General features: G+C 34.3%; 2 long non-coding RNA genes across 2 annotated transcripts; both read right to left on the reverse strand.

The window, feature by feature from the left end:
- Positions 1-1,165: 1,165 nt before the first annotated feature.
- Positions 1,166-14,018, reverse strand: LOC149788451 (uncharacterized). The gene is made up of 3 exons (XR_016424148.1): positions 13,948-14,018; positions 11,527-12,657; positions 1,166-2,106 (listed from the first exon to the last, which is right to left on the reverse strand). It is a non-coding gene; the product is annotated as an uncharacterized LOC149788451 (long non-coding RNA).
- Positions 2,165-4,619, reverse strand: LOC149788452 (uncharacterized). The gene is made up of 2 exons (XR_016424147.1): positions 4,451-4,619; positions 2,165-3,030 (listed from the first exon to the last, which is right to left on the reverse strand). It is a non-coding gene; the product is annotated as an uncharacterized LOC149788452 (long non-coding RNA).
- Positions 14,019-14,289: the final 271 nt, after the last annotated feature.

Here is a 14,289-nt window from a genome sequence, read left to right on the forward strand (position 1 = left end):
TCCAAATTAATACAGTTTATATATTTCTTGTGCATGCAAATTTATGTTATTATCCATATTAATAAAATATAGAGGCAGTATATGGAATGTGTATTCGTACGGAAACGTGTCGTCGAGGCCATTCTATTCATGAAAAAAGTGCCAGGGTGATCTGTTGGGATGGGACAAGAAGAGGGCTAACAGGAATTTAACATGACACAACCCTTTTGACTTATTAATACTATGTTACCTGGAACGGTATCACGTCTAACGCTAATATTAAACCATATGGAAATTTAAAAATAGAGAGAATACATTGCACATAAATGGAATTTATCTTTATTTGACTCTATGGGACAAAAGTGGAATATTTTATCCCGCCTTGCATTTCGCCGGATGGGTTATAGCAATTATAATGGCTATATAATGTGTTGGGTTTTGTTTAACATTTCATGCTGTGGCAGTTATAGGGTTAAATTTGTTAATAAGGGGATGATAGTAATGTTATGTTTGTTTATAAGGGATTAACATTTTATGTTGTATTCATTCTTTTACATCCAACCCTGTGTGGTCAGAATGTGTCGGGTACTCCAAACGCCATGTTGACTAGTAACGGCGGATAGTAAATGGATAGTAAATGTGGTATGTTGGATATGAAATGTGGGGTCTATGTATAGTACAAGACTGAAAGTAGAGGACTCCAAACGATGTTTTGGATAGTAAATGTGGGGTGTTGGATAGTGATCACAAAAAACGTTGTGTTGGATAGAAAGTCACGTAAATATGACAATAATGAATAATATATGAGTGGATTTTAGACCCATTTCCTCCTTCAGTCGGTATTTTCTGATTATATCAGTCTTTGTAAGGCTTCCTAGTTCTATGATTACAAATCCTGCTGCTAAATAAATCAGAGATATGCCATAATTAACAAGAGATGCCACTAAAGTAGATATATAAGTATATAATTAGACCTAATTTAACATCTGTCAAACCAAAACTGTCACTGGCGTGTGGCTTCATGATATTGAATTAGGTGCCGAAATATAATTTGTTGAACACAATTTAGTTCAAGGACATAGTGGAGAGAACTGCGGTTTTAGTTCAAGACTTAGGGGAGAGAACAGTGGGACCAAATTTCATGTCCATGACCTAAACTTTGATAAAGACTCGAAAGTTTGTATCGTTTATTTGTAAACAATGTTTATATCCCAATCTTCTAAACTAATTAGATTGTAACATTACGAATTATGTTGGATTATCTTATCCTTTACTTTTCTTTACGTATGTATTGACATTAAGATTTCTTCCTTTCCCTGTAAATTGTATCATTATTCTAGTTAGGAACAAAAATATTCACATACAAATAAAAACTAAAATTCATGGAATGCGGCAGTAATTATTATCACCAGATCGCCACATTTTGTTTTCTAAACGTGCTAAATAGCTTGATTAAATCACAACCTTGGTAAAGGAGATTTTTACTTCAGCGATAAAGTTATATAAGTGTCATTACTTGTATTAGTATAACTGAATATGTGTATGTGAAGTTATTATAAAATAACCTGCAAATATGTTGGCAGCACAGACCAATTATGTTATAGCCGATCAATAAAGATTAGCATTAGTACAGTCTGGCCGACCTACCGTGGAGAGAACATCCTGATGTTGAGTCAGGCACGTTAACCTCTGAGGTACATTTCCATTTGGCAAAAAGACAACGGAAATAGTTTCTCAGTCTACACTCAACACTAAATGGATTTTGCACCATTTATAATTAATTAAATATTTGTCATGGCTTGTCGTACAAAGACTCCGTACAATGACTCTTGGGAATTTCTGCGAAACGTTATCTCAAATTATACTGAACATGTGACCATTTTATTTCTGAAGACATTCTTTGGATATTGTAAATGATAATGTGATGAAATTAAAAAAGATATTTCATCAAAACATTCCATAAGGTGATGATAGAAAGCTCGTCAATTTCATGATAACTTTCTATACAATGATGGCAGAAAGATTGCGGATTTCATAAAACCTTGTAAACAGTGATGAAGGACGTTCGTAAATTTTATGAAACCATTATATACAGTGATGACCGAAAGTGTGTAAATTTCATGAAACCTTTCTACTCAGTAAAGACAGAAATTTTGCAAAGTTCACGAAATGTACAATACGATGATGACAGCAAGTTCATAATTTATTAAAACTTGTTTTATTTGCCTCTGAAGCATTTAATGTTTATTTGTTTCAGCAGTCTATGACACTCTTCTCATACAACTGATTTAAATAATTAAATAGTAAACATTTAATGTTATGCGATATGCACTGGTTGTAATTTTATAAAAAAATATGAAAGCTCATGGAAATTAAAATTCAGCTCTTGTTATTTTAATACAAACGATGCAAAACAATAAACTTAGCCATGAAAGGTTAATCCAGATCAAACTTTAAGAGCTACGTTAGCTGGAAAGGATACGAGTTATCTATGTTCATTTTTTCATGTTGAAGCAAAAGCATCCGAACAAATAACAATGTGCCTCATCGATTCTGTTTCAGTCAATGTGATTTTAAGGTCAGACGTCTCTTTATGCAGCGCCAACTTTTTAAACAATTGCTCTTTTTTATTTTGGTATTTATATTCAGTCAATCACTTTCTGTCCTTCATAAACAATGAAGCAACATATAATTATATCATTCAAGATCAACATTTGTCAGGTTTTGGTCCAGATAGTCTTCCAGAACACTGACACTGCCAAGCCTTGTTTGTGAGGGGACACCTTGAAGGAACTTCCCTACAGGTACCGGTGGCGTAACCTTTACATTTACATCTGTCCTCACAGGATTGCCAGAGTATTCCGGTGGCGGGGGAACTCCATCTGGAACACCGACTCCATGTTTCCCAGCAGTCTGTTATTGGATTTCCCTCAACTGATGGGATGGTAATTATAGCCACAAGGATCATAAGGCCCGAAAGAACGGTCACCGTCTTGAATAAGGCCATTTAATGATGTTTCTGCCAAGAACAGAGGAAACCCTTTGTGCTATCTAAGAAATGATAAATGTTATGAAGCATACAGTGAATTGGTAATTAGCATACAGTGAATTGGAAGTAATAAGCATACAGTAAATTGGATGTAACAAGCATAAAGTGAATTGGATGTCATTAGCATACGGTGAATTGGAAGTAATTACAACTGGTACGAAATTTTCAGCATAAACTTCCCAAAAATTAAACTCGAGAATTGTTGAAATCATGATCGTATCTTATTGGTGTTATTTTAGCTATTAAGGTTTTATGGAAAAAGTTTATTCGAAAATCAGTGCACTTGCTTGAAGAGGTTAATAATTAAGAAGTTATTTTATCTCCATTTTCTTTCTTCATCATTGTGTCATATTGTTCCCTTTAGAGTATTTTAATCTTCAGATATAAAACATAATGTTATACCTATACGATTACAAATGTTACACTCTCTTTTCCATATTATTATTTTGTCTTTGGGGGAGTGTTAGGAGTACAGTTTAAAGCATTAAACTCGATCTTGCTGTCATCTACAAGATTTATATGCCACTTTAATAAGTGCATCAGACAAGTAACTATTTTAACGTGTTCTTATTTTTTTACCGGCTTGTGCATCTGATAACATTTTGTCCCTTGATTTTGCACTAATTCGCTCGTGTAAATGGGAAACATCCCGCTACATAAAATGAAATGGGATAAATCAGACTATATATAATTAAAATGGGACACAAAATCCTGTATACAATTAAATTGGAAATATCGGCCCCCAGAAAACTAAATGGGAAAAGATCAATCTATATATAATGTACTTGGACACATCAGCCTAAATGAAATATATTGGGTCATACCAGCCTATATGAAACGTACTGGGTCACATCAGTCTATACGAAATGTACTGGGATAAATCAGGCTATATGAAATGTACTGGGACACCTCAGCCTATATGAAATGTACTGGGATACATCATCCTAAATCAAATATACTGAAACACATCAGCCTATAGGAAATGTACTGGGACACCTCAGCCTATATGAAATGTACTGGGACACATCATCCTATAAAAATTAAATAGGAAAAATCTGTCGTTGTTGATATATATATATATATATATATATATATATATATATATATATATATATATTTAAAATCTGGATTAGTACAACACTATAGGAATAATTTAAAACATTATCTCACTGCATAGAATTCTTTTTTGAATTCTGCTAACGTCGGATTACATGTCAGGTTTGCTTTGCTTGTCAAAATTTTATGTTCTTCTCGCCCCTGGCAATGTTCAAATAGAAATAATTGCATCAAGAAAATCTTACTATATTTCCAAAATAAACTGTATGCTATTCAATCATTAATATAACGCAAAAGGAAAGTATCAGCTGGATCACATGAAATTTAGAAGAAAAAAATGAAATTCAGGCAAAGTTAGTAACTTACCCAACACTTCTCTTCTTGCAAACTGATGAACAGAAATGAACGCAAGCCTAAAGCTTTCTTTGGTGCTAACTGATGGCTATAAATTAATGCAAGATGTGATGCCCTATTTATAATGTGTTTTGCAAACAAGCTGGAAAAATCGGGATTATCCATGCCGGATGTCTTCTTAAGTCGCTTGATTTAAAGGTGTGTTTTTGTGTTTATCATTAGCTGTTTAGTTATAAATCATCTAAAGTAACGTACATTTACATACTATATGTTTACGCCTGACTGCAATGCTTAAAAAGAAACAACAAAGGACTGACTGTACATAACTCAGTTTAATTTATGCCAGAAGCGATTGTTGAAATTTCTAGGAATAACGAACGCGACATCGTTTCCTTCGAAAACATCCATTGGTAATTGTGCAAGTTGGAGTGCATTTGTTTGAAAACACTGTATAAAGTTGAAAAGTGTTGCTTTTTTCCGCTTTACTATAAAATAAAAGCAAACCAAATCATGAGGGCAAGTTCTTTTCTTGTTACTGTTGATTAAATATAAACTGTCAGTACTTAGTTCAGTCCCCAGCTCCAGCATGTGCAATAATCATGTATTGCTTGAGGTAACTATATTTTAATGGTTCCCTTATTCATCCATATCCATGGGGTACTTGAAAATCATATGTATTATCTTGCCAGGGTGGGGTACTTGAATATCATATGCATTATCTTGCCATGGTGTGGTACGTGAATATTGTATGAATTATCTTGCCATGGTGTTGTACTTGAATATCATATGCATTATCTTGCCATGGTGTGGTACTTGTATATCATATGCATTATCTTCCCATGGTGGGGTACTTCAATATCATATGCATTATCTTGCCATGGTTGGGTATTTAAATATCATATGCATTATTTTGCCATGATGAGGTACTTGAATATCATATGCATTATTTTGTCATGGTGGTGTACATGAATATCATATGAATTATCTTGCCATCTAGATGTACTCGAATATCATATGCATTATCTTGCTATGGTGGGGTACTTGAATATGATAGGCATTATCTTGCATGGTGGGGTATTTGAATGTCATATGCATTATCTTGCCATGGCAGGATACTTGTATATTACATGCATTATCTTAATGCAAATCAGATGCATTATCTTGCCGTGGCGTGGTACATATATATATATATATCAGACGCATTAACTTGCAATGGTCGGGTACATGTATATAATATGCAATTTCTTGCCACGATGGAGTACTTGAATATCAAACGCATTATCTTGCCATGGTGGGGTATTTGAATATCTTGTGCATTATCTTGCCTGCACATGGTATTTGTATATCATATGTAGTATCTTACCATAATGGGGTATTTGAATATCATACACATTATCTTGCCATGGCAGGGTACTTCTATATCATATACATTATCTTGGTATGGTGGGGTACTTGTATCTCAAAAGCATTATCTAGCCATGGTTGGGTACGTGATTATCGTATGCATTATTGTGCCATGGCAGGGTACTTGTATACCGTCTGCATTATCTTGCCATGGTGGTGTACTTGAATATCATATGCATTATCTTGCCAATGTGGAGTACTCGTATATCAAATGCATTATCATGCCATGGTTCGATACGTGGTTATCGTATGCATTATCATGCCATGGCAGGGTACTTGTATATCATCAGCATTATCTTGTCATAATGTATCATATACATTATCGTGCCATGGTGTGGTACTTGAATATCATTTGCATTATCTTGCAATGGTAGGGTAATTGTATATCATATGATTATTTTGAAATAGTGTGGTACTTGATTATCATATGCATTATCTTGCCTAGACACGGTATTTGTATATCATATCCAGTATCTTGCCATGATGGGGTACTTGAATATCGTATACATTATCTTGCCAATATCTTGCTGCGACGGGGTAGTTGAATATCATATGCATTATCTTGTAATGGTGGGGTAGTTGAATATCATATGCATTATATTGCCATGGTGGGGTACATGTATATCATATGCATTATCTTGCCATGGCAGGGTACTTCTGTAGGATATGCATTATCTTGTTATGGTGGGGTACTTGAATATTATATTCATTATCTTGTCATGGTGGGGTACATGATTATCGTATGCATTATCTAGTCATGGCTGGGTACTTGTATATCATCTGCATTATCTTGACATGATTTGGTACTTAAATATCATGTGCATTATCGTGCCATTGTCCGGTGATTGAATATTGTATGCATTATCGTGCCATGGGGGGGGGGCGGGTACTTGTATATCATATGCAGTATCTTGCAATGTTGGGGTCCTTGTATATCATATGCATTATCTTGCCATGGTGGGGTACTAGTATATCATACGCATTATCTTGCAATGTTGTGGTACTTGTATGTCATATGCATTATCTTGCCTTGGTGGGGTACTTGTTTATCATATGCATTATCTTGCCAAATTGGGGTACTTGTATATCATGAGTATAATTGCCATGGTGGGGTACTTGAATATCATATGCATTATCCTGTCATGGTGGGGTACTTGAATATCATATGCAATATCTTGCCATGGTTGGGTTAATTGTATATAGGATCTGCTCTGTCAGACCTCCTCGAGTGTGATTCGAACCTGCGATGACGTGATATCTGATTAGGCATATAATAATCCTTAACAGATAAGTGAAATAACTCATACATTAACTTTACAATGCCTATTACCAGGTATGTTCGTGTCTTGCTGTACCGCATACATGATCCTGTGATTGGTAAATATGAACAATAGTATACTTAGTTCCGAATGAATATTTATATCTCTCAAATAATGACTGTTATATAATTGTAGGAAATGCTCGACTCAGCTGTGTAAACGATATTCTCTCAATGATGCTCCATTTCGTATTTAATACAAGTAAATTCTAATTGCTTGAGAGATGAAGACAGGCAGAAATATGTTATTTACGTTATGTATTAGGTCTTATAGAACTGACGTACTGTGCGACTCATTACCTCAGACGACAGCTACAATATTTATCTAACATCTGCCTCTATATATTGATCGGTCTACCAGCAAGTTTACCAGTGTAGCGGGGCTCAAGTATAGCATGCTAAGTTCGTGTGCCTAAATCCCGAGTAAAAAGGTTTTAAGGGTATAACAAGGGGTATCGGGATCAGGAACGGTAATTGGGAGGCACGTATCAACTTCCCATTTAACAGTACTCTTTTTGAATATTTGAATGTCTTCTTATATCCTTTTGCTGATTCAGGTTCAGTACTTTATCATTATTACAATAAGTTAGATTGTAAAATTGTATTCTCCAAATCTGCGCATGATTTGAAAAGACAGAAATACACAAAGTAAGGTAGATAGGATACGTTGAATCATAACATGAATAATACATAAATCTTGAAACGCAAACAGATCCTAAGAAAGAAAACAGAAAATAAGTTTTGTTAAGTGACACATCACCTTCGTCATTTGTTGTTAACTTCAGTTGACTGATTAATTACTTGACATTCATCTAAAGGTGATAGGTGATCTCTAAAATGCCATATATTTACATTACGAAGTGGATCTAGAATGTATAATGCTTTGCACTTATTCTCACCTTTTTTACTGACAGGAACTGGTTTATTTCAAAACAAAGAAGGAATAATTATACATATGTTAGATATAACGGACGTTTCAAGTTAATTAGCAACAGAAGGGGGCGACTCACATCCCAAACAAAAGTGGCAAGGAATGGGGGGGGGGGGGACGGACCCCATCAAGGCTCCATTTGTAAAACGGGGGCTAAAGAAAATACATTTTTTTAGCCAAGAAACATTGACTCATTAATTATCCAAAGGCCAGACTGAGGCTTGTCTTTAAGATTGGTAATATCCATGAAAGGGGAGACCTACCAAATAGTGGCACCGACCTTGAAGGCCCCCCCCCCCATCAAGGTCCCATTGCACAATCGGAGCCTTGGAAGAGTGTCAATTTTATTTGTGACACTGCAGATTTATTAATTAAAGCCTTTTATGAAAAAAACTAAAAGGAATGAAAGCGATCAAGTTGATAAAGGTTGAATATCTTTTGAATGAATTTTGTGCTTAATTGTTAAAAATAATTCGTTTATGTGTGAATTGCGAAGTGCTAAACGAAATTTTAGAGATTGAGAGGGTTGTCCAGGCTGAATTTTACTTCATTAAATTTTAATCAAGCACACACACACCCAAGCGAACACGGGTGCTATACAATGAACACCCTTATTTTTGTTCGGAAGGGGGCCCAGGCATGAACACTTAGGTTAAGTTTTACAATCACTCACTCAATGATATTTTATCTATTTCAGTGCATCGCTGGCACACACATCCGCATAATATTATTTTTGTGTGTGTGTAAACGCTGACAGTATGTCAGTCGCGAGATTTAAACCTGAGATAAGTTTCTAAAGTCGATCGAAAGATTGTCCGCACTCCTATACCACTAGGTCACATTCTCTGTTAAGAATATAAGTCTAATATAATTTACATGAGTTTTGTTAACATAATGTATCAATAAACTCCCACTTACAGATAAAATTAATAGTATACACGTATTTATATAACAATAAGCAGAGAATTTAAGTATCTGAAAAATTTAGTTATGTATATCATAACAGGTATCGATATTTGCTGAGTGTGTGAAATTTCCTCAGTTCAGTGTAGCTTCCAAATTAAATATTTTTCTGTTCATACTGAAATCTTTTGACTTGGCTGACTTAGTGATCTGTACCTAAATAGTTGTAATAATATTAATAATAATAACAACGAGTGATTCTGCAGGAACCGACCCCAAAAAGAATGTGTCGACGTCTCCAGTACCACGTTGCTCCTAGTAACTGGCTAGTTATTTCGGGCTGAATAATATACTCCCAGCAGCGACTTCCCATAATTAAACAAGTCATCAGAGAAAACTAAGAATTCTTTAAAACGATGTGTTATGCGCATAATCCAAATTAATACAGTTTATATATTTCTTGTGCATGCAAATTTATGTTATTATCCATATTAATAAAATATAGAGGCAGTATATGGAATGTGTATTCGTATAGAAACGTGTCATCGAGGGCCATTATATTCATGAAAAAAGTGCCAACGTGATGTGATTGGAGGGGACAAGAGGGCTAACGGGAATTTAACATGACACAACCCTTTTGACTCATTAATACTATGTTACATAGAACGGTATCGCGTCTAACTGGAGTTTACTTTAGCTAATATTAACCATATAGAAATTTAAAAATAGAGAGAATACATTGCACATAAATGGAATTTATCTTTATTTGACTCTATGGGACAAAAGTGAAATATTTTATCCCGCCTTGCATTTCGCCGGATGGGTTATAGCAATTATAATGGCTATATAATGTGTTGGGTTTGTTTAACATTTCATGCTGTGGCAGTTATAGGGTTAAATTTGTTAATAAGGAAGGGATGATAGTTATGCTATTTTTGTTTATAAGGGATTAACATTTTATGTTGTATTCATTCTTTTACATCCAACCCTGTGTGGTCAGAATGTGTCGGGTACTCCAAACGCCATGTTCACTAGTACCGGTGGATAGTAAATGTGGTATTTTGGATAGTAAATGTTGGGTTAATGGATGGTACAAGACTGAATGTTGAGGACTGCAAACGATGTTTTGGATAGTAAATGTGGGGTGTTGGATACTGATCACACCAAACGTTGGATAGAATGTCTCGTATATATCAGAATAATGAGTAATATATATGACTGGATTTTAGACCCATTTCCTCCTTCAATCAATATTTTCTGATTATATCAGTCTTTGTAAGGCTTCCTAGTTCTATGATTACAAATCCTGCTGCTAAATAAATCAGAGGTATGCCATAATTAACAAGAGATGCCACTTAGTTAGATATATAAGTAATATAATTTGACCTCATTTAACTTGTGAAACCAAACCTGTCACTGGCGTGTGGCTTCATGATATTGAATTAGGTGCCGAAATATAATTTGTTGGACACAATTTAGTTCAAGGACATAGTGGAGAGAACTGTGGTTTTAGTTCAAGACATATGGGAGAGAACTGTGGTCTTAGTTCAAGACATATGGGAGAGGACTGTGGGACCAAATCTCATGTCCATGACCTAAACTTTGATAAAGATTCGAAAGTTTGTATCGTTTATTTGTAAACAATAATTATATCCCAATCTTCTAAAATAATTAGCTTGTAAAATTACGAAGTATTTTGGAATATCTTATCCTTTACTTTTCTTGACGTATATATTGTCCTTAGGATTTATTCTTTTCCTTGTAAATTGTATCATTATTCTAATTAGGAACGAAGATATTGACATTCAAATATAACTAACATTCATGGAATGCGGCAGTCAATATTATCACCAGATCGCCACGTTTTGCTTTTTAAACGTGTTAAATAGCGTGATTAAGTTACATCCTTGGTAAAGGAGATTTCACTTCAACGATAAAGTCGTTAATGTCCGATTCACTCAGTTAAACAAGTGTCATTACTTGTATTAGTTTAACTGAATATGTGTATGTGATTTTATTATAAAATAACCTGCAAATATGTTGTCAGCTGAGACCAATTATGTTATACCCGATCAATAAAGATTAGCATTAGTACAGTCTGGCCGACCTACCGTGGAGAGAACATCCTGATGTTGAGTCAGGCACGTTAACCTCTGAGGTACATTTCTACTCGGCAAGAAGACTGAAATAGTTTCTCCGTCTACACTCAACACTAAATGGATTTTTCACCATTTATTATTAATTATATATTTACCATGGCATATCGTACAATAACTCTTGGGAATTTCTGCGAAACGTTATCTCAAATTATACTAAACATGTGACCATTTTATGTCTGAAGACATTCGGAGGATATGGAAAATGATAATTTGATGAACTTTAAATAGATATTTCATCAAAACATTCCATAAGGTGATGATAGAAACTTCATGAATTTCATAAGAACTTTATATACAATGATGACAGAAAGATTGCAGATCTCATGAAAACTTTCTAAACAGTGATGAAGGAAGTTCGTAAATTTCATGAAACCATTATATACAGTGATGACAGAAAGTGTGTAAATTTCATGAAACCATTATATACAGTGATGACAGAAAGTGTGTAAATTTCATGAAACCATTATATACAGTGATGACAGAAAGTGTGTAAATTTCATGAAACCATTATATACAGTGATGACAGAAAGTGTGTAAATTTTATGAAACCATTATATACAGTGATGACAGAAAGTGAGTAAATTTCATAAAACCTTTCTATTCAGTAAAGCCAGAAATTTTGCAAAGTTCATCAAAATGTACAATACAATGATGAGAGTAAGTTCATAATTCATTAAAACTTGTTTTATTTGCCTCTGAAGCATTTAATGTTTATTTGTTTCAACATTCTACGACACTCTTCTCATACAGCTGATTTCAATAATTATATATCAAACATTTCATGTTATGTGATATCCACTGGTTGTAATTTTGAATAAAAATATGAAACTCCTGGAAATTAAAATTCAGCTCTTGATATTTTAATACAAACGACGCAAAACAATAAACTTAGCCACGAAAGGTTAATCCAAATCAAACATTTTGAGCTTCGTTAGCTGGAAAGGATACGAGTTATCTATGTTCATTTTTTTCATGTTAAAGCAAAAGCATCCGAACAAATAACAATATGCCTCATCGATTCTGTTTCTGTCAGTGTTATTTTAAGTTCAGATGTCTCTTTATGCAGCGCAACATTTTTGAACAGTTGCTCTTTATCACTCTTAAGTTTATTTTGGTATTTATATTCTGTCAAGCACTTTCTGTCCTTCATAAACAACAAAGGAAAATATGCTTATTTCACTCAAAGTCAATATCAACAGTTTTCTGGTTTTGGTCCAGATAGCGTACCAGAACACTGACACTGCCAAGCCTTGTCTGTGAGGGGACACCTTGAAGGAACTTCCCTACAGGTACCGGTGGCGTAACCTAAACATTTACATCTGTCCTCACAGGATTGCCAGAGTATTCCGGTTGCGGGGGAACTCCATCTTGAACACCGACTCCATGTTTCCCAGCAGTCTGTTATTGGATTTCCCTCAATTGATGGGAACATAATTATGGCCACAAGGATCATAAATCCCGAAAGAACGGTCACCGTCTTGAATAAGGCCATTTAATGATGTTTCTGCGAAGAACAGAGGAAAAACTTTGTGCTATCTAAGAAATGATAAATGTTATGAAGCATACAGTGAATTGGAAGTAATTACAACTGGTACGAGATTTTCAGCATAAACCTCCCACAAATTAAATTCTAGAATTGTTGAAATCATGCTCGTTTCTTAGTGGTATTATTTTAGCTATAAAGTTTTTATGGAAAAAATTTCTTGTTCACAAGAAAATCGATTTGCTCTTTTTTTGACACGAAACTCCACGCACTTGTTTGAAGAGGTTTATAACTGCGAAATTATTTTGTCTCCATTTTCTTTCTTCATCATTGTGCCATATTTCTCCCTTTAGAGTATTTTAATCTTCAGATATACACCATAATTGCATACCTATACGATTACAAATGTTACACTCTCTTTTCTGTATTATTATTTTGTCTTTGGGGAGTGTTAGGGGTACAGTTTAAAGCATTAAACTCGATCTTGCTGTCATCTACAAGATTTATATGCCACTTTAATAAGTGCATCAGACAAGCAATTATTTTAACGTGTTCTTATTTCTTTTACTGGCTTGTGCAACTGATAACATTTTGTTTCTTGATTTTGCACTGATTAGCTTACGTAAATTGGAAACATCACGCTACATAAAATGAAGAGAGATACAACAGACTGCGTAAAATAAAAATGGGACACAAAAGCCTATATAAAATTAAATTGGAAACATCAGCCCCAAGAAAACTAAATGGGAAAAATCAGCCCATATCAAATGTACTGGGACACATCAGCCTATATGAAATTTTCTGGGACACATCAGCCCATATAAAATTTACAGCGACACATCAGCCTACAAAAAATTAAATAGGAAAAATATGTCGTTGTTGATTCATATCTATCTATCTATCTATCTATCTAATCTCTCTCTATCTCTCTCTCTCTCTCTCTCTCTCTCTCTCTCTCTCTCTCTCTCTATATATATATATATATATATATATATATATATATAAAATCAGGATTAGTACGAGACCATAAGAGTTATTTAAAACATTCTCTGCCTGCATAGAATTCTTATATGAAGTCTGGTAACATCGGAATACATGTCAGGTTTGCTTTTCTTGACAATAGGTTTGTTCTTCTCGCCCCTGGCAAAGTTCAAAGAGAACTAATTTCATCAAGAAAACTTTACTATATTCCCAAAATAAACTGTATATTATTAATATTCAATCATTAATACAACGCAAAAGGAAAGTATCAGCTGGATCACATGAAATTTAGAAGATAGAAATGAAATTCAGGCAAATTTAGTAACTTACCCAACACTTCTCTTCTTGCTAACTGATGAACAGAAATCAACGCAAGCCTAAAGCTTTCTTTGGTGCTAACTGATGGCTATAAATTAATGCAAGATGTGATGCCCTATTTATAATGTGTTTTGCAAACAAGCTGGAAAATTCTGGATTTTCCATGCCGGATATGTTTTTAAGTCACCTGATTCAAAAGTGCGTTTTTCTGTTTATCATTAGCTGTTTAGTCATAAATCATCTAACGGAACGTACGTTTGCATACCATATGCTTACGCCTAACTGCAATGCAGAAAGAGAAACAACAAAGGACAGACTATACAGAAAACAGTTTAATTTGTGCCAGAAGGTATT

Source organism: Sinohyriopsis cumingii, chromosome 11 (assembly GCF_028554795.1).
Source record: "Sinohyriopsis cumingii isolate HCF-2022 chromosome 11, ASM2855479v2, whole genome shotgun sequence".
Lineage (NCBI taxonomy): Eukaryota > Metazoa > Mollusca > Bivalvia > Unionida > Unionidae > Sinohyriopsis > Sinohyriopsis cumingii.